Here is a 26,778-nt window from a genome sequence, read left to right as displayed (position 1 = left end):
TTGTTAAATGAGCCCTCACAGTTTTGTTATACGAGCCTTCACTTCATGCTTTGTCAGAGTCAAGATCCCTGTGAGAGAAGATCTGTTCTGGCTCTTCAGCAACTCACCTGGGAATCATTTTTGTCTTACCTGGGAGAGGCTCTGAAACCATTTTGTTCTGTCACTGCCAGAACTGGCTGACTTGTCTAAAGGATCAGGAGCCAACCACTCATGAAAGAACCTGAGATCATCAGTCAAAAGACATAGCAAGCCTAAATGGAAATATAATAATACCCTTTGTCTGTCTGTTTGGGCTGCTATAGCAAATTATCATAGAAGGGTTGGCTTATAAAGAAAAGAAATTTATTTCTCACATTTCTGTAGACCAGGAAGTCCAAGATCAAGACACCAGGAGATCTGGTGTCTGGTGAGGGCCCACTTCCTCAGAGACCACCATCTTTTCACTGTAACCTCACATGGTGGAAGGGGAAAAAGGTCTCTCTGTGGTTCTGTTTATAAGGGCACTAATCTCATTCATGAGTGTGCAGCTGTAGTGACTTAATCATCTCCCAAAGGCTTCACCTCCTAATATCATCACCTTGAAGGCTAAGATATCAACAAATTAATTTTGGAGGGACACAAACATTCAGACCATGGCACCCCCAGAAGACACAAAGGGAATCTAATCTACAAGGCTACAGACTTCATTTCCTCATTGGATTCATGTATTGCATGTAAAAAAACAACAACAAAAGGGGCAGAAGGGTTAGCCACACTGATCTAATCTTGTATCGTCTATCATAAGAGCTTACAATCCTTTATGAGTATTAGAGACATCCATTAACTATAAAGTTCTCAAAAGCAAGAAAAGCAATGTAATAAATGAGTTATTTTAGAAAAAAAAATTCAAGTACATGAAAAAGCCAAAATCCTACACTAATTAAACCTAATGAAAAGAGAAATGATACCTACAATAGGTTTCTTATGAATATGTTGTGATTTAAAATATTAATGTCTACATATTTCTATGTTAAGAATGGCTAGACTGGGCTTTACCATCCTCAAAAAGAAAAAAAAAAGAATGGCTAGACACTGAATGTCAGATATTTTCTGTAGAGAGGGGTTAACAAAGTAATAAATTGTGAGTATTTATTAATTACACCTTCAACATTTAGAGCTAGTTACTTTCTTAAAGAAGAGCTTGCCTTAAGACATTTGGATTTCAAAGGGGTATTTGAATTATCTAAGTCTTACATTTTATACCAGAATCAACAAATGTACTCTTACATACGCCTATAATCCCAGCACTTTGGGAGGACGAGGCGGGCGGATCACAAGGTCCAGATTGGGACCATCCTGGTCAACATGGTGAAAACCCATCTCTACAAAAAAATACAAAAATTAGCTGGGCCTGGTGGTGCGTGCCTGTAGTACCAGCTATTTGGGAGGCTGAGGTAGGAGAATCACTTGAACCAAGTTCAAGTTCAGCCAAGTGAGGTTGCAGTGAGCCAAGGTCGAGCCATTGCACTCCAGCCTGGGTAACAAGAGTGAAACTCCATCTTATTCAAAAAAAAAAAAAGAGAGAGGTTGACAAACTTATTTATCAGTTAAAACCAGGAATGTCCTAGTGCTTTATTCAAACCTGAAGAAATATTTTTGTACAGCAAAAGAAAAAAAAAATCACTGGAAGACAACAATGACACTTGTAAGTAAAAGGAAAAAAATGAGGTCTACCCTTGATGGACAATTTATAGATGAACTAAATATATTTAACATGCATATTAAATAGATTTCAATGGGCTGGGCGCAGTGGCTCACGCCTGTAATCCCAGCACTCTGGGAGGCTGAGGTCAGGAGCTGGAGACCAGCCTGGCCAACATGACAAAACTCCATCTCTACTAAAAATACAAAAATTGTCGGGAGTCGTGATGAGCATCTGTAGTCCCAGCTCCTCTGGAGGCTGAGGCAGGAGAACTGCATGAACTTGGGCGACACAGGTTGCAGTGAGCCGAGGTGGCACCACTTCATTCCAGCCTGGGTGACACAGCAAGACTCCATCTCAAAAAATAAATAAAGAGATTACAATGAACTTCAGGTAGTTTTGGGTACTAGCTGGTAAAAGTAGCTACTTTTTTTTTTTTTTAACTGCAGTGACACAAATTTACAATGCTCTAGGACAGTATCTCCCCAAATGATGTTATGTAGGCTATTAATAGACATGCTGCTCCCCTGTAAAAAAAGATCTGAGCTCAAATAAGGTTTTGGGAAATGCTGAATCAAACAGGTTTCTTGACTGAGAATGTCATATAGCACTTAACAGGCTAAGGTGTTATGGACCTCCAAGAACAGGTAAGCAACCTTTGCTAAATATATTTGACCACAGAATCTTCTCTCTTCCAAAGCAGAACTTCTTTTCGCATTTCAAGGTACTAATATTCTATGGAACATAGTTTGGGTAAGAAACGCTACCCTCAAGAGAGTCTATATATTCTATGTTGAACAGAAACATAAATTTACTAATAAAGATACTGAATCAACATTAAATAATGTTTGATCTTTAGAAATAGCAGATCTCGACCCAGCACGGTGGCTCACGCCTGTAATCCCAGCACTTTGGGAGGCTGAGGTGGGCAGATCAGCTGAGGTGGGAGTCCAAGACCAGCTTGACCAACATGGAGAAACCCGGTCTCTACTAAAAATACCAAAAAAAAAAAAAAAAAAAAAAAAAAATAGCCAGACATGATGGTACATGCCTGTAACCCCAGCTACTTGGGAGGCTGAGGCAGGAGAATCACTTGAACCTAGGAGGCAGAGGTTGTGGTGAGCCGAGATCGAGCCATTGCACTCCAGACTAGACAACAGAAGCGAAACTGTGTCTCAAAAAAAGAAAAGAAAAGAAAAAAGAAAAGAACAGAAATAGCAGACCTCTGTGGAACTGTAATACTAACTGCTACGGACAATTTCTCTTCTAACAGGCTTCACCAAAGAAGACTGGGCCTTTGCCTTATTAGTTCTCATTCTCACTCCCCATCCCACTTCACTTTTGTCTTTGCAGTTATTGCTGTCCATGTTTCCAAGGCAGAGGAAGCAGGCATGCCGAAACATAAAAAGATCTAGGGAAGCCAGCAGGAGTGCGGAGAAGCAGGATAAACGGGATGTTTATCCAATGGCTAGAAACTGTGTCATTAAAGGAGTAGGTTAGCAAAAGGGAGTCAAAAATTAAAGTTTCAGGTCGGAAAGGCATGTGTGAAACTAACAATAGTAAGAAATTAAGTAGATTCAGAATAAGATGGCAAGGAAAGTGTAAACAGTTTGAGACATACTGCTCATCACAGTTAAAAGCAACACACGAGGCACAATAAAATACCCTACATGGGACTGCCTTGTGGTAATTTATGCTCAGATTCTTTGTAACTAGCAAAACTCCTAGCCGGGTATGATGTTGCATGCCTGTAGACCCAGCTACTTGGGAGGCTGAGGTGGGAGGATCACCTTGGGCACAGCATTTCAAGGCCAGCTAGGCAACACAGCAAGACCACCATCTCAGAAAACAAAACAAAAACAAAAAATTCCTTTGAATGAGGCCTAAAACAGACATACTTTCTATTGAAATCTGCTCTAAAGAGTTTTTATTTGACATCTATATATTTTCTTTTCTTTTTCTTCCTTTTTTTTTTTTTTTTTTTTGAGACAGGGTCTCACTATATTGTCCAGGCTGAAGAGCAGTGGCACAATCATGGCTCACTACAACCTCAAATTCCTAGGCTCAAGTGATTCTCTTGTCTCAGCCTCCTGAGTAGCTAGGACTACTACCACTCCCAGTCAATCTTTCCATTTTTTGTAGAGATGGGGCCTCACTATATTGCCCAGACTGGCTTCTATATATTTTCAACAAACATTTTTTGTAATTTTTCTTTTCTTTTTTTTTTTTTTTGAGGCGGAGTTTCGCTCTTGTTACTCAGGCTGGAGTGCAATGGCGCGATCTTGGCTCACCGCAACCTACGCCTCCTGGGTTCAGGCAATTCTCCTGCCTCAGCCACCTGAGTAGCTGGGATTACAGGCACGCGCCACCATGCCCAGCTAATTTTTTGTATTTTTGGTAGAGACGGGGTTTCACTATGTTGACCAAGATGGTCTCGATCTCTTGACCTCGTGATCCACCCGCCTTGGCCTCCCAAAGTGCTGGGATTACAGGCTTGAGTCACCGCGCCCGGCCTTTTTGTAATTTTTCTAAGCCCAAAACAACAATATTGAAATAAAGTTCCCTTTGGTTTTAAATTTTTTACTTCGGTAGTATCTTACTAAGAAAATATCTATAGGCCAGGCACTCATGCCTGTAATCCTAGCATTTAGGAGGTTGAGGCAGGAGGATTGCTTGAGGTCAGGAGTTCAAGACCAGCCTGGACAACATGGCAAGATGCCATCTCTACAAAAAAATTTTAAGTGTTTTAAACTTAAAAAAAAAAAAAGTTAAAAGAAAACAATTATAACCTTACTGAGTATTATTTCTACTTATTGAGGTAAAATTCATATAGCATACACTTCACCATTTTCAAGTACGGAATTCAGTGACTTCCAATATATTCCCAATGTTGTGTAACAATCGCAATTATGTAATTCCAGAACATTTTTAATCACCCCCAAAAAGAAACGGCATATCCATTAAGCAACAACTCCCCATTCTCCCTTTATCCCAGCCCCTGGCAACCAATAATCTGCTATGTATACGGATTTGCCTACTCTGGACATTTCATATAAATGAAATTATACAATACATAGCATTTGGTATCTGGCTTCTTTCACTTCACATAACGTTTTCAAGGTTCATCCATATATGGCAAGTATCTGTACTTCACTCCTTTCTATGGCTGAATAATATTTCCTTATATGGATATAGCCCATTTTGTTTATTCATCAACTGATGGACATAACAGTTATTTCTAATTTTTTGTTATTGTGAAACTATAAACATTCACATACATTTTTGTTTCAACATCTGTTTCGATTCTCTTGGGTATACACCTAGAAGTGGAACTGCTGGGTCATATGGCAACTTTCTGAGGAACCACCAAAATGTTTCCTACAGTGGCTGTACCATTTTACATTCCCACCACCAATGGATGTGGGGTCCAATTTCTCTACATCCTCACCAATAATTGTTATTTCCCTTTTGTCATTACCATTCTAGTGGGTGTAAAGTGGTACCTTGAGGCTTTGATTTGTATTTCTTTTTCTAATAATTAATGACATTGAGCATCTTTTCATGTACCTAAGGGAGATTCATATATCTTCTTTGGAAAAATATTTTTTCTTTTGTTTTTTGCTTTTTATGAGACAGAGTCTCACTCTGTCACCCAGGCTGAAACACAGTGGTACAATCTCGGCTCACTGCAACCTCCATCTCCCAGGTACAAGCAATTCTCTTGCCTCAGCCTCCTCAGTAGCTGGGATTACAGGCGTATACCACCACACCCAGCTAAGTTTTGTATTTTTAGTAGAAACGGGGTTTCACCATGTTGTCCAAGCTGATCTTGAACTCCTGACCTCAGGTGATCCGTCCATCTCAGCCTCCCAAAGTGCTGGGATTACAGGTATGAGCCACTATACCCAGCCAAAAAATGTCTTTCCAAGTACCTTGCCCATTTTTTATATGTGGTTTCTTTTTTGTGAATATCCATTTGTTTTTTTTAAGACTGAGTCTCACTGTTACCCAGGCTGAAGTACAGTGGCACGATCTCAGCTCACTGCAACCTCCACCTCCCGGGTTCAAGTGATTCTCCTGCCTCAGCCTCCCAAGTAGCTGGGATTACAGGTGCCTGCCACCACACCCAGCAAAGTTTTGTATTTTTAGTAGAGACAGTGTTTGACCAAGTCGGTCAGGATCTCTTGACCTGGTGATCCACCTGTCTCAGCCTCTCAAAGTGCTGTGATTACAGCCGAGGGCCCTGACGCCCAGCCATGAATATTCATTTTAAAATCTATTACGCAATCACCTTTTCTTGAATTCTTCAAGTCTGCAGACTGGTTTTAGCCATATTTTTGTAGAATGTTAACTATTTACTTTAACATTTTCCTTACCTTCCTCTGATTTTACATCTTATAATGCTCTCAAGGACACTGAGGACCAGCTCATTATACCTAACACATCTAACAGTAGCTTAATCATTAAGTGAAAAAGACAACATTATGCTAATAGACTAACAGGGTCAAAAATAACTTGGTCACTTAAACTCAACCAACATTTGCTGAACACTCCTATATTCAAGACGCTGTATGTGGCTTTGTTTAAATACTTAAGAAACTGGTAGAAAATGAGTCTTTAACGTCTTCATAATGGTACTAACTACTCTGTCATTCATTTTGTGTGTTCAGTTCTTTGGCAGAAACTTTTTTTTTAGACTAGTCGCTCTGTTGCCCAGGCTGGAGTGCTATGGGGCAATCTCGGCTCACTGCAACCGCTGCCTCCCAGGTTCAAGCAATTCTCCTGCCTCAGCCTCTCGAGTAGTTGAGATTACAGGCATGCACCACCAAGCCTGGCTGATTTGTATATTTTTAGTAGAGACAGGTTTTTGTTATATTGACAAGGCTGGTCTTGAACTCCTGACCTCATGTGATCCACCCGCCTTGACCTCCCAGAATGCTGGGGTTACAGGCATGAGCCATCACACCTGGCCATCTTTGGCAGAAACTTTTGTAAACGATCATCAAAGTCTCTGAATCCCAAAATGTCAAGCAGTTTGCATTTCTAAACATTTTTGTATGATTTAAGTAATAGAAAAAAAAAAAGGAACATGCTTCTAAGAATAGTTTTAAATTATTTTTGAGTTGTAAATATTTTTATTTTAGCACCCTAAAATAGTTTGGCACTACTATGACATTCTTCCTGAACAAAAGGATACTACATTTACCAAGAAAGCATGCATTTTCTGTCTGGAAGGAAGTGTAATGATGCTAATTATGTTTTAAAACCATGAGGCTAACTAATACTATAATTTCTTTTCTGAGCTTAGGGTAGGCAGATTATTTTTAAAATAAGATAATTAATCTAAAGATATAAAATACTTAATTCCATATCTAACGTTTAACTTTTAAAAATATTCCTTTAAAAATGAAGGATGCTCAAGTGTAAGGGAAGGGTAAATACACAAACACATGCATCATTTTTATTAGAGTATTTAGCATATTACACTACAGAATTAATAAGCATGCCTATATTTAAAAAAGCAAGCCACAAAACTCATACTTTCTATTTATTAAAAGTATCAATCACTGGACCACCTATGAGTTCAAATATTTTATCAAACCTTAATTGAAAAATCATAACAAAGAAAAAACCTAACAATGACTTATGAACAGTACACACTGTATGATCCCAGGTGGTGCTAACGCTGGAGACTCAGGAACCACGCTTTGAAAATCACTGCCTTAGATCATGGCAAAGAATCTTTCTACAGAAAGATGATAGAAGTATTAAATAATCTTTCTAGAATATTCACATTATCTGAACATACCTAGAATAGTCTCAGGCTCCAACAAATTCCTCAAGTTAAACATGAAACAGGGGCCCAAGTACATAATTTCATAAGGGATATATAGATATAGAGAGAGCAGAGAGAGAGAGATCTATGTGTATTTCTAGGTAGAGAGATCTATGTGTATCTCTAGGTATATCGATCTCTGTATATGGATATATAGATAAATATATATATTGGCCCAGTGATCCACTGGTCCAGGATTGATACTTTTAATAAATAGAAAGTATGAGTTTTATGGCTCACTTTATTTTATTATTTTTTCTTTTTTTAATTTTTTTTTTTTAAAGATGGGGTTTCACCATGATGGCCAGGCTGATCTTGAACTCCTGACCTCAGGTAATCCACCCACTTCGGCCTCCCAAAGTGCTAGGCTTAATTTTTTTTATACAGAAGTGCTTATATGATATACAACATAACAGTAGCAATATAGATATATACATATCTATGTATATATCCTTTATGAATGAAATACTTGGGCCCTTGCATATACTTTAAATCTTTTTATGGAATAAAGCAGACAATGAGTCAATCAATGAGACCTTAGAGCTATGGATATATTATACACCTCAACTGACATTTATACTAATGCTCTAGAAATCTCATGAGATGGAGAAATAAATTCTCCATGTTTCAAAGGTCTCTGATTCCATTATGACTCATCTTTTCAAGACTGTCTCATTTTCTTTATTTCTCTCATTAAACACATTTTAAATGGTACATTTGAAAAGTCAAAAAGGAAAGTCCCCAAGTACTGTGGTTTTATTAAAGGGTGGGGCCTTTTGGGGGTGATTAAATTCAGAGGGTGGCATTCTCATGAATGAGATTAGTACCTTTGTAAAGGAGGCCTACAGGAGCCTGTCTGTCCCTTCTGCCATGTGAGGCCACCATTAGAAGGCTCCCTCTATGAAGCAGAGAGCAAGCCCTCACCAGACACCCAATCTACTGGCGCCTTGATCTTGACCCCAAATTTCTGTTGCTTATAAGCTACCCAGTCCAAAATGTTTTGTTGGAGCAGCCCAAATGGACTAAGACACCAGGTGCCAGGAACAAATGAAAGGCAAAAGAATGCAACGGTCTGATGTATAAAGTCCAGGAGGATTTGAAATTTGGATATAGGCCCTAGGAGCCAGGATTCTAAACTCCCACTCAAAAACAGAAGATGATCCCTTAAGTGTATATATCTGAGGTGTGGAATTAGCCTCCTGCAGAGTCCAGAGCCCTAGGAATAGCTACCATGTCAGTGAAAATAAGACTAGGAAAACTCTATCAACTGGCCTGGCCTGGGGAGGCAGTAAGGAAGCTTGCTGTATGTCCTGGGCTTGCATTGTGTATAGCGTGTAGAACAAAAGCAAAGAGAAAACCTTAAAATCACACACAGAGAGAAAATATTACCCTAGAAAGGCAAGACAATTACACTGATGGCTGACATCACATCAGCAACAAAGAAAGCCAGAGAACCATGGAGAAATCTTCAAAGTGCCAAAAAAACAAAACACAAAAGAACAACAAAAAAAAAACCTTCTAATTCTATATCAAGCCAAATTATATTTTTTAAGTGAGGGCAAAATAAAGACATTTTCAGGCAACAACTGATAAAATTTGCCATTCACATATTGTTGCTGAATCACTAAAAGATACACCTAAATAAGGAGTATATACAAAAAAGCAAAGTCATATAAGTCAATCCAAATAAACCCTGACTGCAAAGGAACTAAAATACATAAAGTTGGGGTAGGGAATGGAGTAGTTAAGTGAAAACAAGATAGAGCTAAAATAATAGAAATAGCAGGAAGGAGAGATCTGAAAAAAACTGAGAAGACTTGGCAATCAAGTAGGGTGAACCTTCAACTATTTCATAAGAGATCTCTTTTAAAATTTATTAGATAGCTAGATAAGATGTTTTTTATTGTTTCTGTGCCGGAATTAAGTATGTCTAAAACTACAGTGCAATACCAGAAGTATTAATATATAAAGCCCTAGGTGGAAAATGAAATACACAATGTTACTCAGAATTCTAAATCATACTGATATGGGAAGGATACCAGCTATTGGAGTCTTTCAAAACAGTACTATGAATGCAGAAATGAATACAGCCAAGTGAGTAAAATCAAAGTGTCTTTAACTGATATCTACTGTGTGAGTTCCAATAGTACAGAATTAGTATTGTATGCATTTTTCACTATTATATCTTCAGCATCTAGAATTTGTTGAATGAGCAAATAATTAAAGTACATAAATCTAATCTCCATAAAGTATAATTTATGTTAGTTTCAAAGGATGTCTTACAGATCTGTTAGCTTTCAAAAACCATAGCAATGAAGGATAGAGAACGGTAGCCAAACTAGAATACAGAATAGGTCATGCTTTTGGATGTTGAAAAATCTCAAAAGACTGAGTTAATAGAAATTAAACTAAATTTAGCAAGAGAGAACTAAGCAAACAGAAGAGGGAGACATGGGATTAATAATTTTAATTATAAATATAATATCTTCCCTAAACCCTCTCAGAAAAATAATGACTCAAACATTGAGATGAAATTGAATATTACTAAACATAAATAGGGCTGATTTTAGGCCTTAGCCCGTCTGCACCCAGGCATGGTGCGTTGCTCCACACTGCCTTGTGTTGTTTGTTGGTGTGCTCTCGGGGTTCGAACCAGTAATAGTGAGGGACAGAGCCTTGCAGCTTGAACCTGGGAGACGGAGGTTGCAGTGAGCTGAGATCACACTCCAGCCAGGACTCTGCACTCCAGCCTGGGTGACAGAGTAGGACTCCATCTCAAAAAAAGAAAAAAACTATGGAAATGATGTTAGACAAAAAGCAAATATGAGCTATTTTCTTATCTGAGTTCAAAATGGGTTTTAAAGCAGTGGAGACAACTCGCTTACAACAATGCCTTTGACCCAGGAGCTGCTAAGGAACACATATTGCAGTGGTGGTTCAAGCAGTTTTGCAAAGGAGACAGAGCCTTAAAGATGAGAAGCTTAGTGGCAGGCCATCAGAAGTTGACAATGACCAACTGAGAGCAATCATCGAAGCTGATCTCTTACAGCTACATGAGAAGTTGCTGAAGAACTCAAGGGTGACCATTCTAGGTCGTTTGGCATTTGAAGCAAATTGGAAAGGAAAAATAGCTCGATAAGTGAGTGCCTCATGAGCTGAGCAGAAAAAAAAAAAAAATCATCAGTTAGAAATGTCATCTCTTATTCTACACAACAACAAAATTTCTTGATCGGATTTTGACATGCGATAAAAAATGGATTTTATACAATGACCAGCTCAGTGGTTAGGCTGAGAAGCAGCTCCAAATCCCTTCCCAAAGCCAAACTTGCACCAAAAAAAGATCATGGTCCCAGTTTGGTGGTCTGCTGGCAGTCTGACCCACTACAGCTTTCTGACTCATGGCAAAACCATTACATCTGAAAAGTATGCTCAGCACATCGATGAGATGCACAAAAACTGCAACACCTGCAGCCAGCATTGGTCAACAGGAAAGGGCCCCATTCTCCACGACAATGCCCGACTGCACATTGTACAACCAACGCTTCAAAAGTTGAACAAATTGGGCTATGAAGTTTTGCCTCATCTGCCATATTCACCTGACCTCTCGCCAACCAACTACCACTTCTTCAAACATCTTGACAACTTTTTGCAAGGAAAACACTTCCATAACCAGCAGGATGCAGAAAATGCTTTCCAAGAGTTCACCAAATCCCAAAGCAATGATTTTTACACCACAGGAATAAACAAACTTATTTCTCATTAGCAAAAATGTGTTGATTCTAATGGTTCCTGTTTTGATTAATAAAGATGTCTTTGAGCCTGGTTATAATAATTGATTGATAGATAGATAGATAGATAGATAGATAGATAGATAGATATAGATAGATAGATCGATAGCATAAAATGGATAACATATATAATTTAAATGTAAAAAGATCTAAAATATCTTAGCATTGATTTTACAAAATGAGTAGACAGAGAGAGAAAGAGACAGACAGAGAGAGAGAGAGAGAGAGAGAGAGAGAGAGAGAGAAACAGATGCTGAACAAAATCTATCATTCCTCGTGCAGCCTAAGAGAATGAGAAATCATCACAAGGGTAATATGGGCATTGCAATAACAGTCTCATAAGCAGCCAGTCAGCTTCTGGGTACAGATAATAAGCACCTTTAAATAGAACCTAGGAATTATTTCACTAAAATTTGGCAGTACTTAAGCTTTTTAAATTATTCAAGCCTAATTATGAGATGTGAAATGTTGACAATTCAAAATCAAAGATAAACTTTTACATAAGCAAGAAAACACTAGGAAGCTCACTTTATTTGCATCAAAGTGTAAAATCCTTTGTTACGTTCTGCTTAACAATGCTTCTAAAAGAAATAAAGAGTTATGTTCTTCTATTGGCTTGATTTTATAAATAAACTCTTTCGAAAAGCATTTCTTCTTTTTTCAGTCCAACTTGTAAAAGATGCCACGTTTTCCATAAGAAACTAGTAGGGTGTTGCTATGGAAACATCATTTTCATACCATTTTTAAAACACCAGTAGCTTCAAAGAACAATGAGGTAAAGAAAAAAGAAGGGAAACTACTCTTATCTGATTGGGGAAAAAACGATAATCCTAGTATTTTACAACGCAACTGTTATAATAATGTTACAATCATGTATCAAAAGCACTTCACGTACTTTTTCTGTACTTGGGAAGGAGAATTTTAGGGAATACTTTAAGAGATAATCAGCAAAGGTAAATTAATGCAAGCATTTTGAGTAAGAATAAACAGATGTTACCAGGTCTTTGTCCCAAGAAATAAGAAAGGAAAGCACTGTGATATGTGATGAAACTCTGAAATATCATCTCTATTCAAAGTCCTACAAAGCCCTCTGACTAAATATAAGTGTTCTTTCAACTCGAGCCTAAAGAAAATAGGGGAAGGGGCACTGATTAAGTAATAACTGATATACAAGTAATGCCTGAAAATGTTCCATTTAGAAAATGTCCCCAGTTATAGATAACTAAGTGAATGGGGTGGGGAGGGATCTTAAATCTTAATTGGGTAATTTAGAAAAATATTTTGAATTAGTGACTTAGGCTTATTATATCTGTGTTAATTTTTTTAAAAATTATATTTTTGTTAGTAGCAAACAAAACCACAACTGAGTGGGAAAGAAAAATCACTACACACTTCCAAAAATGAACCTGGCCTAAGAGAGCTGGGCTCTTCAGACTCCAGATTTAGACACAGTTGCTAGGAAAAAGTCCACTGTGCAGTCACTTTGCTACAGACCAAAAAATATTTACTTCTAGGTTCTGAAGAGTAACATGGAATATATGAAAGGATTAATAATACTTTGCATTTTCATTTTTTTTGGGAAGGGGAACACTTTGCATTTTTATAATCCCATAAAGTCTACTAGGTACTCTCATATAAATTAAATCACATGCCATTTTTCCCCTAAGATAATCAAGCTGGAAAGAACAACTATTATTCGGTGGCACATCTTCATAACATTCTGTCAGAGAATAGTATTTCTAGTTCTATTATACGTCAACAATAGAATACTGGGTTTCAATAATATGAACTTTTCAATAAGTAGAAAAGGCAGAGACATAAGACAGAATTAAGTAATATAAGACCATTTCTCATGAGATATATGAAAACACATTATAGAAGTCAAATTACTATAAACAAAAGATTCTTGGTTGACCCGTGATAAATACTAAACTGCTCTGTAACTAGTAACTGATCACCCAGACCCTCACCACACCCCTTTGACTAACTACCTATTTTTCCATTTACTGTTGGAATGCTTCTCCCTCCCTCCCACACTACTTATCCTTTAAAGTCCATCTTAAATATTTCTTTATCTCTGAAACTTTTCCTCCAGATGGAGGAGAAGATGTAGGGAGAGTAGTTAGAAAACCATTGCAGGAATGGTCAGAGTGGTAAAAAAAAAAAACTAATTTGACTGTGTCATTTTCCTGCTAACACCCAAGATCATTAACACAGCCCACACAGCTGCATGTGACCTGGCCCTGTTAGGGGGTCTTCCTCTCTCAGGTCACTTTACCCTCACTCATCACTCCAGGCACACCAGCATCTTATACTCTCAAATGTGGCATGCTGCTTCATGCTTATGCTCAATGTTCCCTTTACTCTGCTTAATTAGCTCCCACTCATCCTTCAAATCTCTGCACAAATGTAACTTTCTTGGGGAAATCCTCCTTGATGCCCTAAAGTTAGATAATCTTTCTCTTGTTATCCTGCCATGATACTATGTTTTTCCTTAGCTCCTACCATATTGTGTAAATATTCGTGTGAATATTTACTCATTAACAATCTCTTCTGTGGCCGGGCGCGGTGGCTCAAGCCTGTAATCCCAGCACTTTGGGAGGCCGAGGCGGGTGGATCACGAGGTCGAGAGATCAAGACCATCCTGGTCAACATGGTGAAACCCCATCTCTACCAAAAATACAAAAAAACAGCTGGGTGTGGTGGCGCGTGCCTGTAATCCCAGCTACTCAGGAGGCTGAGGCAGGAGAATTGCCTGAGCCCAGGAGGCGGAAGTTGCAGTGAGCCGAGATCGCGCCATTGCACTCCAGCCTGGGTAACAAGAGCGAAACTCCGTCTCAAAAAAAAAAAATACAAAAATTAACCAGGCAGGCATGGTGGTGGGCACCTGTTAATCCCAGCTAGGCAGGAGAATTACCTGAACCTGGGAGGCAGAGGCTGCAGTGAGCCGAGATGACGCCACTGTACTACAGCTTGGGCGACATGAGTGAAACTCCGTCTCAACAAAAAAAAAAAAAAGAAAAAAAAAAAAGAAAAAAAAAAAAAGAAATTTAGAATATCAGGCTCTTCTACAAGCCTACTGAATAAGAATCTGGTTTTTTTTTTGTTTTGTTTTGTTTTTTGGTTTTTTTTTGTTGTTGTTGAGACAGAGTTTCACTCTTGTTGCGATCTCGGCTCACCGCAACCTCTGCCTCCTGGGTTCAGGCAATTCTCCTGCCTCAGCCTCCTGAGTAGCTGGGATTACAGGCACACGCCACCATGCCCAGCTAATTTTTTGTATTTTTAGTAGAGACGGGGTTTCACCATGTTGACCAGAATGGTCTCGATCTCTTGACCTCGTGATCCACCCACCTCGGCCTCCCAAAGTGCTGGGATTACAGGCTTGAGCCACTGCACCTGGCCTTTTTTTTTTTTTTTTTTTTTTTGAGATAGAGTCTCATTCCGTCACCAGGTGCCAGGCTGGAGTGCAGTGGCACGACCTTGGCTCACTGCAACCTCCGCCTCCCCGGTTCAAGCAAACCTCCTGCCTCAGTCTCCCGAGTAACTGGGACTACAGGTGCACATCACCACACCCAGCTAGTTTTTTTTGTATTTTTAGTAGAGACAGGGTTTCACTATGTTGGCCAGGATGGTCTCGAACTCTTGACCTCATGATCTGCCCGCTTCGGCCTCCCAAAGTGCTGGGATTACAGGTGTAAGCCACCGCACCCGGCCAGAATCTGCATTTTAACAAGATCCCCAGGTTTTTAACAGGGCCATAACATGTGAAAATCACTGGATTATAGAATGACTCAAGGAGAAACAATCTTCATACCTTCAGTGTGGGATCACTGGCTGTGATGATGCTGGAAACAGGCTAATTGAAAGAGAATACTGAATCGGCAAATCCATAGAGGCAGAAAGTAGATTTGGATTACTGGTTGCCAAGAGCTGAGGTGGGGAGGGGAAGGGTAATGGCAAATGACTACTACTGGGTACAGAGTTTCTTTGTGGGATGACGAAAATGTTCTAAAATGAGACAGTGGTGATAGCTGAACAACATGTGAAAACACTAAAAAACAATGGATTATATACCTTAAAATGATGAATTTGATGATATGTGAATTATATCTCAATTTTTAGAAAAGAAAAATATAATAGCACTGGACCTTTACCAGTCTCTCTCATGGAAGAGTCTAACTGGTTATTTTAATACTACATGACTGGTCATTAAAATTAAATATGGAAACTTACACTGTAATTTGTACAATAGTAAATACTATTCAAGTAATTAGTAATGGCCTCAAATTCCTATCCAAGAAATTTATATTCAAACGATTATTTTCCACCTCTTATTCATTAAATCATAAATGGTTATGAAATGGAAAATCAGAATGGATCAAAAATTTTAGATAATACAAAGAAAGAGTCCACAAAATTTATTTTTTAATGTTTTCTTTTATGAGACTGGGTCTTGCTATTTTGCCCAGGCTGGTCTCAAACTCCTGAGCTCAAGCGATCCTCCTGCCTCAGCCTCCCAAACTGCTGGGTTCACAGGCATGAGCCACCATACCCAGCAGACAAAATTTAATTTTATATTTCAAATAAGAATATGCCTGAACAGAAAGTTTAAAATCTTCTACTACAAAAAAAAAACTTTGTCAGAATATAACAGTCTTATAATGCTACTAATATTGTTAAAATAACAATTTCAAATAAACTCTTGCATTTATTTAACAAATTATTAAGAGCCTATTTTGGCCAGGTACAGTGGCTCACACCTGTAATCTCAGCACTTTGGGAGGCCAAGGCGAGTGGATCTCAAGGTCAAGAGTTCAAGACCAGCCTGGCCAACATAGTGAAATCCCGTCTCTACTAAAAATGCAAAATAATTAGCCAGACATGGTGGCAGACACCCGCAGTCCCAGCTACTCGGAGGGCTGAGGCAGAAGAATCGCTTGAACCTGGGAGGCAGAGGTTGCCAAGATTGCGCCACCGCACTCCAGCCCAGGCAACACAGTGAGACTCCATCTCACCAAAAAAAAAAAAAAAAAAAAAAAAAAAAAAAAAAAAAAGATCCCACTTTGAGGCCGAGCACAGCGACTCACGCCTGTAATCCCAGCACTCTGGGAGGCTGAGGTGGGCAGATCACCTGAGGTCAGGAGTTTGAGACCAGCCTGACCAACACAGAGAAACCCCACCTCTACTAAAAACACAAAATTAGCCGGGCATGGTAGTGCATGCCTGCAATCCCAATTACTCAGGAGGATGAGGCAGGAGAATTGCTTGCAGTAAGCCTAGATTACGCCATTGCCCTCCAGCCTGGGCAACAAGAGCAAAACTCCGTCTCAAAAAAAAAAAGCCCACTTTGTTCCAAGCACTGTAGATTCCAAGGATTCGATAGTGAATATATTAGATACAAACTCTGAACTAAACTTCATGAAGTCACAGTGAAACTATGCCAAAAATCCCCCATTTGAGACATGAAGAAACTAAGATTCACAGAAATTAAATTCTATTGATAATTGCTTATGGGATTAATAATTCTTTAAATCAAGAAACTAAAAAACAGATTGCACAGACTGAGAAGGATATTTAATTCCAAAACTAAATTAAGCAGAATAAGTAGCCTGAAGAACAAACTAGAATAAAAGTAGAACTCATCCATATTATAATCCAAGAGTTTATATATAGTATATATCACTAAAATATATGCAAGAGGAAGACTCTGCTCTCACAGGCAACCACTTCCTCTTAGTAACTCAGAAGATTTTTTTTTTTTTTTTTTTTTTTTGAGACGGAGTTTCGCTCTTGTTGCCCAGGCTGGAGTGCAATGGCGCGATCCCGGCTCACCGCAACCTCCGCCTCCTGGGTTCAGGCAATTCTCCTGCCTCAGCCTCCTGAGTAGCTGGGATTACAGGCACGCGCCACCATGCCCAGCTAATTTTCAGTATTTTTAGTAGAGACGGGGTTTCACCATGTTGACCAGGATGGTCTCGATCTCTTGACCTTGTAATCCACCCGCCTCAGCCTCCCAAAGTGCTGGGATTACAGGCTTGAGCCACCGCGCCCGGCCAGATTTTTAAACATTTTTGGAAAGAAATGCTTTGCTAAAACATTTCATGAGATTCAGTTGACATTGTGGTGACAGGGTGGAGCTGAGAACGACCCCGAACTTTAGCAAGGAAAGAGATTGTGAGAATCTGAGGAACCTGTGAACTACTGCACGGCCTGCTCCCTCAGCAGTGCCAGCCTTACCAGCAAATCAAAACATACCTGATTCCTCTTTAAAATCCTCATCTCTATCGCTACCTAGCAAATAGGTCCAGGTACTAACAGTAATTTGCCAAAGATGTCCAGGAATAATAGTGGAATCCAGGTACAACCCCAAGTCTATCTGAATCCAAAGTTCAAGTTCCTTCCCACCTTACAATCTGAAGCCAAAGCCATATTAAAATTTTTTTTTTCTTTTACCACTTCAATCTCCTATTTTTAATCTAGGATTACTAAGTTTATGTTAAATTTTATTGTTTAGTATCTTCTAAAAGAACACATTCTAAAATGAAATTTATGGTCTTAAGAATAATTTATTTTTGACCACAGTGAAAACAAGTTGAGATATTTTCTTTGCTTAGAGTTTAAATAGGAAAAAGTTATTACCAATAATAATACCAACAACAAGAACCAGCACCATTTACTGGACATTTATATTCAGGCTCTGAGCCAAGCCCCTCACATACCAGTATCAGCATTATTTTCAGTTTTTCACTCTGCATTTATATCACTGGCACAACTTTGCTTAAATATTATTCAAGAGAAAAATAAAAACTAAAAATAGGGAATTAATAGCCAATTAAACCTAACTGCTTAGAGCAGGAATATTAAATTGATAATTTTTATGTTTTTAGGAAAACTAAAAATATAAAAGAACTAAAAATAGAAAGACCTTAGATCTCCCTAAGATCTAAGATTTGTCTACTTAGTAGGGAGAGATACCGACACAGCAGAAAGCCAGCTTTTCCATCATAACCCACCAATTCTTCATGGAAGGAAGGCAGTTGCAGCTACCACAAGAGCCTAAAGGTTGTGCTAACAGCTAACTAGTCTATCCCCTAGAGTGGCAGAAATGGAAACGTTTTCAGCTACATTTATGACTTGTGTTACCACACCATCCCATCTTCCCTTACATAACACACACACGAACACACACACACATTAGAAACTGATGAGCAAAGCTGGTATCTTTCAAAGTGTTCCTTCTCACAAAAGTGAGTAACATGAAAGTGAGAAGGAACAAGACCCCATAAACGTGTATGGCCCATCTCTTTTCTACTACTGGCAACAATGGGTATTTAAATCACCTTCTGACAATACGAAGATCTGTCACTTAGTCTTCTCACAGGAAACATACAGTAGCTTAAAATATAGCCCAACAGGTGTACATACACACACACACACACACACACACACACACACACACACACAAACACACCCCTTTCAGTAGACTCATGGCTTAACAGACATAGTAGAACACACAAGAGACAAATATACCATAGGACTGGAGTTTCTATCTGCTGGCTGCCTCCTTGTACCTCTTCAGGTCTTAAAAGGAAATTTAAAATGCTACAGTGTAGTTCCTTCCTATGCACTGACCTTGAATTAGCTTCCCGGAATCCTCCTACAATAATAGCAAACTTCAATCCAAAACTCTTACAAGATTTCATTTTTAACTATAGGAGTTGGCAGAAAGTCTTTATTTTCCCAAGGAAGCTAAATATATATTTGAGAAAAATATTAACTATCATCATACATTGCAAGGAAAAAACATTTTTCATAAGGAAATATCCATGCTGAGTCTTCAACTTGAAAAGTAAAATTTTTGTTTGTTTGTAAGAAAAACATAAGGATTACATCAAAGAACAGATCTTGCTCAAGGGCAATTTCACATATAATTTATTTAGTTCTATTCTCTTAAAAATCATGCCAAACTTTCAAAGAAAATAATTGTTACAGAACATCACATTAAAAGTCTGCAAAAAAAAAAAAAAAACAACTTCTACTTTGTGTTCTTTAAAAAAATCTCAATACTAAAGATTTTGTTCCTTTCACAGAAAAGGTAAAATACTTGATTCACACATCAATTTCCACTAATCTATACCTTCATAAAATTGGGAGCATTTTTTTTTTTTTTTTTTTTTTTGAGACGGAGTTTTGCTCTTGTCATCCAGTCTGGAATGCAATGTCGAGAACTCAGCTCACCACAACCTCCGCCTCCCAGGTTTAGGTGATTCTCCTGCCTCAGCCTCCCAAGTAGCTGGGATTGTAGGCATGTGCCACCACACCCAACTAATTTTTTGTATTTTTAGTAGAGATGGGGTTTCTCCATGTTGGTCAGGCTAGTCTTGAACTCCCGACCCCAGGTGATCTGCCCACCGCCCTCAGCCTCCGAAAGTGCTGGGATTACAGGCGTGAGCCACCATGTCTGGCTTGAATGCATATTTTAAAGAAAAAGAAACTTACACTCAGTGTAAAACATGAAAACAAGCTGAGTGGCAGCTCACATCTGTAATCACAGCATTTTGGAAGGCCAAGGTGGCCAGACCACGTGAGGTCAGGAGTTTGAGACCAGCCTGGCGAACATGGTGAAACCCCATCTCTACGAAAAGTACAAAAAAAAAAAAAAAAAGGTAGCCAGGCATGATGGCACATGCCTGTAATCCCAGCTACTCAGGAGGCTGAGGCAGGAGAGTCTCTTGAACCTGGCAGGCAGAAGTTTCAGTGAGCCAAGATCAGGCCACTGCACTCCAGCCTGGGCAACAGAGTGAGACAATCAAATAAATAAAACATAAAAAAACAACTGAGATGATATAATTAAATAATTTTAATAAAACTGAATAGATACTTCTCAAGTTGCAATACATAAAATTTAATAGGCTGGGCATAGTGGCTCACACCTGTAATCCCAGCACTTTGGAAGGCAGACGTGGGTGGACCACGAAGTCAAGATATCGAGACCATCCTGGCCAACATGGTGAAACCCCATCTCTACTAAAAATACAAAAATTTGGCCAGGCACTGTGGCTCACACCTGTAATCCCAGCTCTTAGGGAGGCAGAGGCGGGAGGATAGCTTGAGCCCAGGAGTTCAAGACCTGCCTGGGCAATATAGCAAGACCCCATTCTCCACAAAAAGGAAAAAAACAGAAAGACCCCCCCAAAAAAATCAAAAATTAGCTGGGTGTGATGGCGTGCCCCTGTAGTCCCAGCTACTCGGGAGGCTGAGGCAGGAGAATTGCTTGAACCCAGGAGGAGGAGGTTGCAGTGAGCCGAGATCAAGCCACTGCACTCCAGCCTGGCGCCTGCAAAACTCTGTCTCAAAAAAAAAAAAAAAAAGAAAGAAAGAAAAAATTAACAAAGTAATTTTAAGGTTGGTGAAATTAAATTAATGAGAATTAGAGCCTTGGCTAATAGACATTTTAGAGTTTTTCTCAGAGGACTCCTCAGCAAACACACATTCTATCAATTCCACTTCATAAGTTTGAAAAAGCAAAGGCTTATTGTTTTATGCCAAGAGGAAAGTTCCAAGCATTCCACCAAAGTTTACAAAGCACCTGCTACATCACCATGGTGGCAAGAGAAGACAAGAAAGAGTGGCAAAGTTCTCTACCTGCCGCTCCACTCCACCCTGCCTGCTGGGCACTCTGTGGAAGAAATGCAGATAACACTCCCTTTCAGCCGATCCTGCCTCTCACCATAGAAGCAGCAGTGCTAGGATGCTGATGGATTTATACACGAGAAATAATTGAGCAGAGGTGAATGAGGGAGTGGTGGCTAATCAGCAACCCAAGCCAGAGCTGAGGGAGGCGGCAGTCTACAGGAAGTCAGTATTTCCCTATTTCTCTTCCCCCTCAATAAACTGAATGTTTATGCCCCTTGCCCTCCCAAATTCATATGCTGAAATCCCAACCCCCAACCAAAGTGATGACATTAGGACATGAGGCCTCTGGGAGGTGACTGGGTCATGAGGATAGAGCCCTCATGAATTGAATTAGTTCCCCTATAAAAGAGAGCCGAGAGAGACGGTTGCCTTTCTACCATGTGGAAACACAGGGAGAACATGGCTGTCCATCTGTGAATCAGGAAGAGCCCCAGACACTGAATGGGCCTTGATCTTGGACTTCCCAACCTCCAGAATTGTTAGAAATAGGTGTCTGTGGTATTTTGTTATGGCAGCCCAAATAGACTAAGACATCTCCTCAACCTATGCCCTTCACCCTACCTCCCTCTTAATTTTCCTGTCAACAGCTCTTCACTTCATTTGGAAACATCTCAATGTTGTTAGAAGTACTCAGGAGTAATATTTTTATTGCATTATATATGTATTTTTTTGAGATTCTCGCTCTGTCACCCAGGCTGAAGTGCAGTGGTGCAATCGTAACTCACTGTACCCTCTAATGCCTGGGCTCAAGCAATCCTCCCACCTCAGCCTCCCAAGTAGCTAGGACTATAGGTGAGTGCCACTATGCCCCACGAATTATTATTATTATATTATTATTATTATTATTATTATAGAGACAGGGTCTCACAATGTTATCTAGACTGGTCTCAAACTCTTAGCCTCAAGCGATCATCCCACCTCAGCCTTTCAAAGTGCTGGGATTACAGGTGGGAGCCACACACCTAGACTCGAGGGTAATATAATCTTTATAGCCTATAAAACCTAGAATGATTAATAAATTTAAAATTTATATTTGTATTATTCCAGATTAAATTATATTTCATGAAAATTAATGAACTCTCTGGTCTTGTGGGGGGGAAATTCTCTGTATTTTTGCAAAGAAAAAAGTCTAGAAGAATATACAAAAAACAGTAATAATGACCACTTCTGAGTGTTGGCATAACAGATGCTTTTACCAGCCTTTTTTTTTGTGGGGGGACAGAGTTTCTCTCTAGTTGCCCGGGCTGGAGTGCAATGGCGTGATCTTGGCTCACCACAGCCTCCACCTCCCAGGTTCAAGTGATTCTCCTGCCTCAGCCTCCCAAGTAGCTGGGATTACAAGCATGTGCCACCATGTCTGGCTAATTTTGTGTTTTTAGTAAAGATGGAGTTTCTCCATGTTGGTCAGGCTGGTCTCAAACTCCCAGCCTCAGGTGATCCACCTGCCTCAGCCTCCCAAAGTGCTGGGATTACAGGCATGAGCCACCATGCCCAGTTTACCAGCCTTTTTATATATTGTCTGCTAATTTTATGACAAATATATTTTAATCTCATAATCATAAAACAAATTAATGGAATTTGAATTAATGGTATTTATCATATTTTCAACCTACTAACCTTAAGATTACAGAGGCCACAAATGTAATAGTTTATATTAGAACTTCCCTATAATCCCAGACAAAAATTGCTGATGTTCACATGTTTCTGGTATTTTAATCACCCAGAATTACTCCCTGTTGTGGCAAAATGTAAAGTGTAAAGCACTGTACAAAGGTATGAAGTTATAACTACCTTTTGGTCAATAAGGTTCAAATGAAATTAAAATGTGATGTGATACTCTTTTAGTGAGACTTGAGGTAATATAACACATTTCATTCTAATACTTTTTTACTTTCTGTACACTTGTACTTCTTCCAAGTTTGTTCCATGATTACAAGTTCTTTTAGCTTATTTTTCCAGCATCCAATTATAATCTCAACAGTTATTCTGCAGTCATAGTCCCAAGTTTTAAAGTAATGAGTGAAATGTTCACTCCTAATTATTTCCGCCTTAAAATCCTCTCAGCTATGTGTGCCTATGCGAACTAGAAAATACCAGGCGTTACGTAATGGTCTATAGAAGGAAGACGACAGACAACAAGCTCTATCTACTCTTTATGGTGTTGTCTCCAGTCTCTCCGATCTATCAGTCCCTCTTCGCCTCTCTGACTCTCAATTCCCTTACATACTCTGTCCTTCCACCCCATCGCCAGGAAAACTAAACAAATAGTAACTAAAACGAAAATTTCACCAGAGTGGCTCAACAGCAGAAAAAAGAATCAGCAAACTTAAAGACAGACAATTAAGAGTATCCAGTCTGACCAACAAAAAGAATGATGAAAAATGAACACAGCCTTGGAGCAGATGGTATACCATCAAGCTTATAAACATATGTAGAATGAGAGCTGCAAAAGGAGAACAAAGGAAAGGAAACAAACATTATGAGAAGAAATGCTGGCTGTGGTGGGGTGCCGTGGCTCACACATGTCATCCTAGCACTTTTGGAGGCTGAGGAAGGAGGATCACTTGAGCTCAAGAGTTTGAGACCAGCCTGGGCAACATAGTAAGACCTCATCTTTACAAAAGATTTTAAAAATTAAAACACACACACACACACACACACACACACACACACACACACACATTAACTGAGCATGGTGGTACATGCCTGTAGTCCCAGCTACTTGGGTGGCTAAGGTGGTAAGATTGCTTAAGCTCAGCAGGTCAAGGCTGCAGTGAGCATGATTATGCCACTGTACTGCAGCCTGGGCAACAGAGTGAGATACTGTCTCAAACAAAGTAAATTAAAATAATTTTTTTTAAATGATGACTGAAAACTTCCCAAATTGGATGAAAAACATTAATCTACACATCCAAGGAGCTCAACAAATTCCAGGTAAGATAACTCAGAGATCCACACCAAGACACATCATAGTCAAACCGTCAAAGCCAAAGACAAAAACAGAATCTCGAAATCAGCAAAGGGGTCCGGGGGACCTCTTCATAGACAAGGGATTCTCAAGATTAACAACTGATTTCTCATCAGAAACCATGAAGGCCAGAATGCAGAGATGGCACAGTCAAAGTGTGAAAGAAAAGACTATCAACCAAGAATTCTACATCCAACAGAACTAACACTGCAAAAATCAAGGAGACCTGGGTAAAGACAGAAAAGGAATTAAGACATTCCCAGATACAAAAACTGGAAGAATTCATTGCTAGCATACACGATCTACAAAAAATACTAACAGGAGGCTTTCAGCTAAAATGAAAGAGCTCTCTACACAGTAGCTCAAATCCACACAAAAAATTAAGAACACCAGTAAAAATAATGACATAGGTAAAGAGAAAAGAAAGCACAAATGTATTTTTGTCTGTAACTCTTTTCTTCAATATGATGTAAAGGACAAATGCATAAAACACTAATTATAAAATTGTGTTAATGGGCTTAATATATAGATGTATGTGCACAGCCACTGTGCAGCACCATCCACACTAAACTTGTGTGAAAATCCCTATCATGTTGAGGTTAATTCAATCTAGAAACTGCATACTTTCTAAAGTTCTATTAGGCAAACTCTCAATAAGAATATGAAGGCTATGGGTGGGAGTGGTGACTCATGCCTGTAATAGCAGCACTTTGGGAGGCTGAGGTGGGTGGGTGGATCACCAGAGGTCAGGAGTTCAAGACCAGCCTGGCCAATCTGGTGAAAGCCCATCTCTACTAAAAATACAAAAATTAGCCAGACATGGTAGTGCGCGCCTGTAATCCCAGTTACTCAGGAGGCTGAGGCAGGAGAATTGTTTGAACCCAGAGGGCAGAAGTTGCAGTAAGCTGCAATTGTGCCACTGCACTCCAGCCTGGGTGACAGAGCAAGATTCTGTCTTCAAAAGAAAAAAAAAAATGAAGGTTGTATCAGATTTCAAGAGTTAAGGTTCTCCATCACATTCCAAATTTATAACACACACACTCATGACTCCTTGGCACACAGAAGTCTCTGTTTCAAAAAGGACATTTACAATTGGGTTATCATTTCCTATTAATCAACACCTAACATTTCAGCTATTTAATAATTCATGGAAGGTAAGGCTGAAAATGCTATTCTGAATTATGGTACTCTGATATAGGAAAATAGCACACCAATAATATTCTTATTGGTTGACACAATAACATGTAAGGATTTTAAAATCTGAAAAATCACTTACCAAATGTTTATCTGGTAAAATATTACAAATACCTACCCCTCCCTTTTTTTTTTTGAGACAGAGTCTCCCTCTGTCACCCAGGCTGGAGTGCAGTGGCACAATCTTGGCTCACTGCAACCTCCACCTCCCTGGTTCAAGCAATTCTCCTGTCTCAGCCTCCTGAGTAACTGGGACTACAGGCGAATGCTACCACACCCAGCTAATTTTTGTATTTTCAGTAGAGACAGAGTTTTGCCATATTGGTCAGACTGATCTCCAACTCCTGACCTCAGGTGATCCACCCACCTCAGCCTCCCAAAGTGCTGGGATTATAATTATAGGTGTGAGCCACAAATACCTCTTTATAATCAACGGAAAAATGACCAAATTAGAATTTTTTCAAATAATAAATTTGCATTCTAAAACAAACCTAGGGCCAAGCATGGTAGCTCACACCTGCAATCCCAGGACTTTGGGAGGCCAACGCAGGAGGACTGCTTGAGGCCAAGAGTTCAAGGTTATAGTGAGCTATGATTAAGCCGCTGCACTCCAGCCTGGGTGACAGAGCAAGACTCTGTCTCTAAAAAAAATTTTTTTAAATAAAAGTAACACAAACTTAGACACATAGATCACTGGTAGAATTTTTTATTCTGGTTCATTCATTTATTTATTCAAGAAATGTTTATGGCACACTTGCTGTGTCAGATACTATGGTAGGAACTAGAGATAAAAAGACAAGATCTGCCTCTCGAAGAATGCACAGCCCAGGGAGAGGCTCCCATTCTACAATAAAAGAAGGTATGATTACAAGAGTCCTAATAGTTCCCTTATTTAACAGATAAGGAAACTGGGACACATCACTACTTAGCTACTAAGGTAAGACAGACATCCAGGTCTAGAGATTTCCCACCCCATGTGTTCTTTGCACTATATTTCTTAGGACTAAGGGTGATGAAGGAGTGTTTCCACGTAGGTGAAGCAGAAACATGGAACTCTGGGCAATATATATGTAATATTAAATTAGAGACAGAAATCCCTAATGGATATGGATAATATAATTATCTAACAATTTTTAAATAACAATTATTTAAATAAATATTTAACAGTTTAGAACAAACATCTCTAATAGATGTGATATTTTGGTAAAGCCCTAATTAGCAACCTTTATTGAAGAACTAAAATAAGGTAATACAATAGTAAGCCTTCTGAGCTATAATTACAGTTTTGCCTCTGTTTTTTGATCTGTAAAATGGGGATATTAAAATTTTATTTCACAGGCTGTTGTAAAAATTAAATGAATACTTGAAAGCACTTAGTAAGCCTGGTACCTAGTAAACACTCACTGAATGTTTGGTAATCTTGTAATCATTTCTTAAATGTACCAGTATGACACAGGGAACCATTTTTTTAAGGGATAATCCTATTATTATGATGGTCTTATTTTCTGGTGACTAGTAAAATCTCACTATAACACATATTTCAGAAATAGTATGTAAAATGAATAAAATTTAATAGTACGGCCCCTTTCTCTATAAAGACCTTTATCAGTCCTAA

General features: G+C 39.1%; 1 protein-coding gene across 5 annotated transcripts in view; it reads right to left on the bottom strand.

Annotated features, from left to right (window-relative positions):
• Nucleotides 1-26,778, bottom strand: part of CDK19 (cyclin dependent kinase 19) — a 189,103-nt gene that overhangs the window by 85,128 nt on the left and 77,197 nt on the right. The window lies entirely within an intron of this gene.

Source organism: Saimiri boliviensis, chromosome 4, assembly GCF_048565385.1.
Source record: "Saimiri boliviensis isolate mSaiBol1 chromosome 4, mSaiBol1.pri, whole genome shotgun sequence".
NCBI classification, from domain to species: domain Eukaryota; kingdom Metazoa; phylum Chordata; class Mammalia; order Primates; family Cebidae; genus Saimiri; species Saimiri boliviensis.
This window is presented reverse-complemented; position numbering and strand designations above follow the sequence as displayed.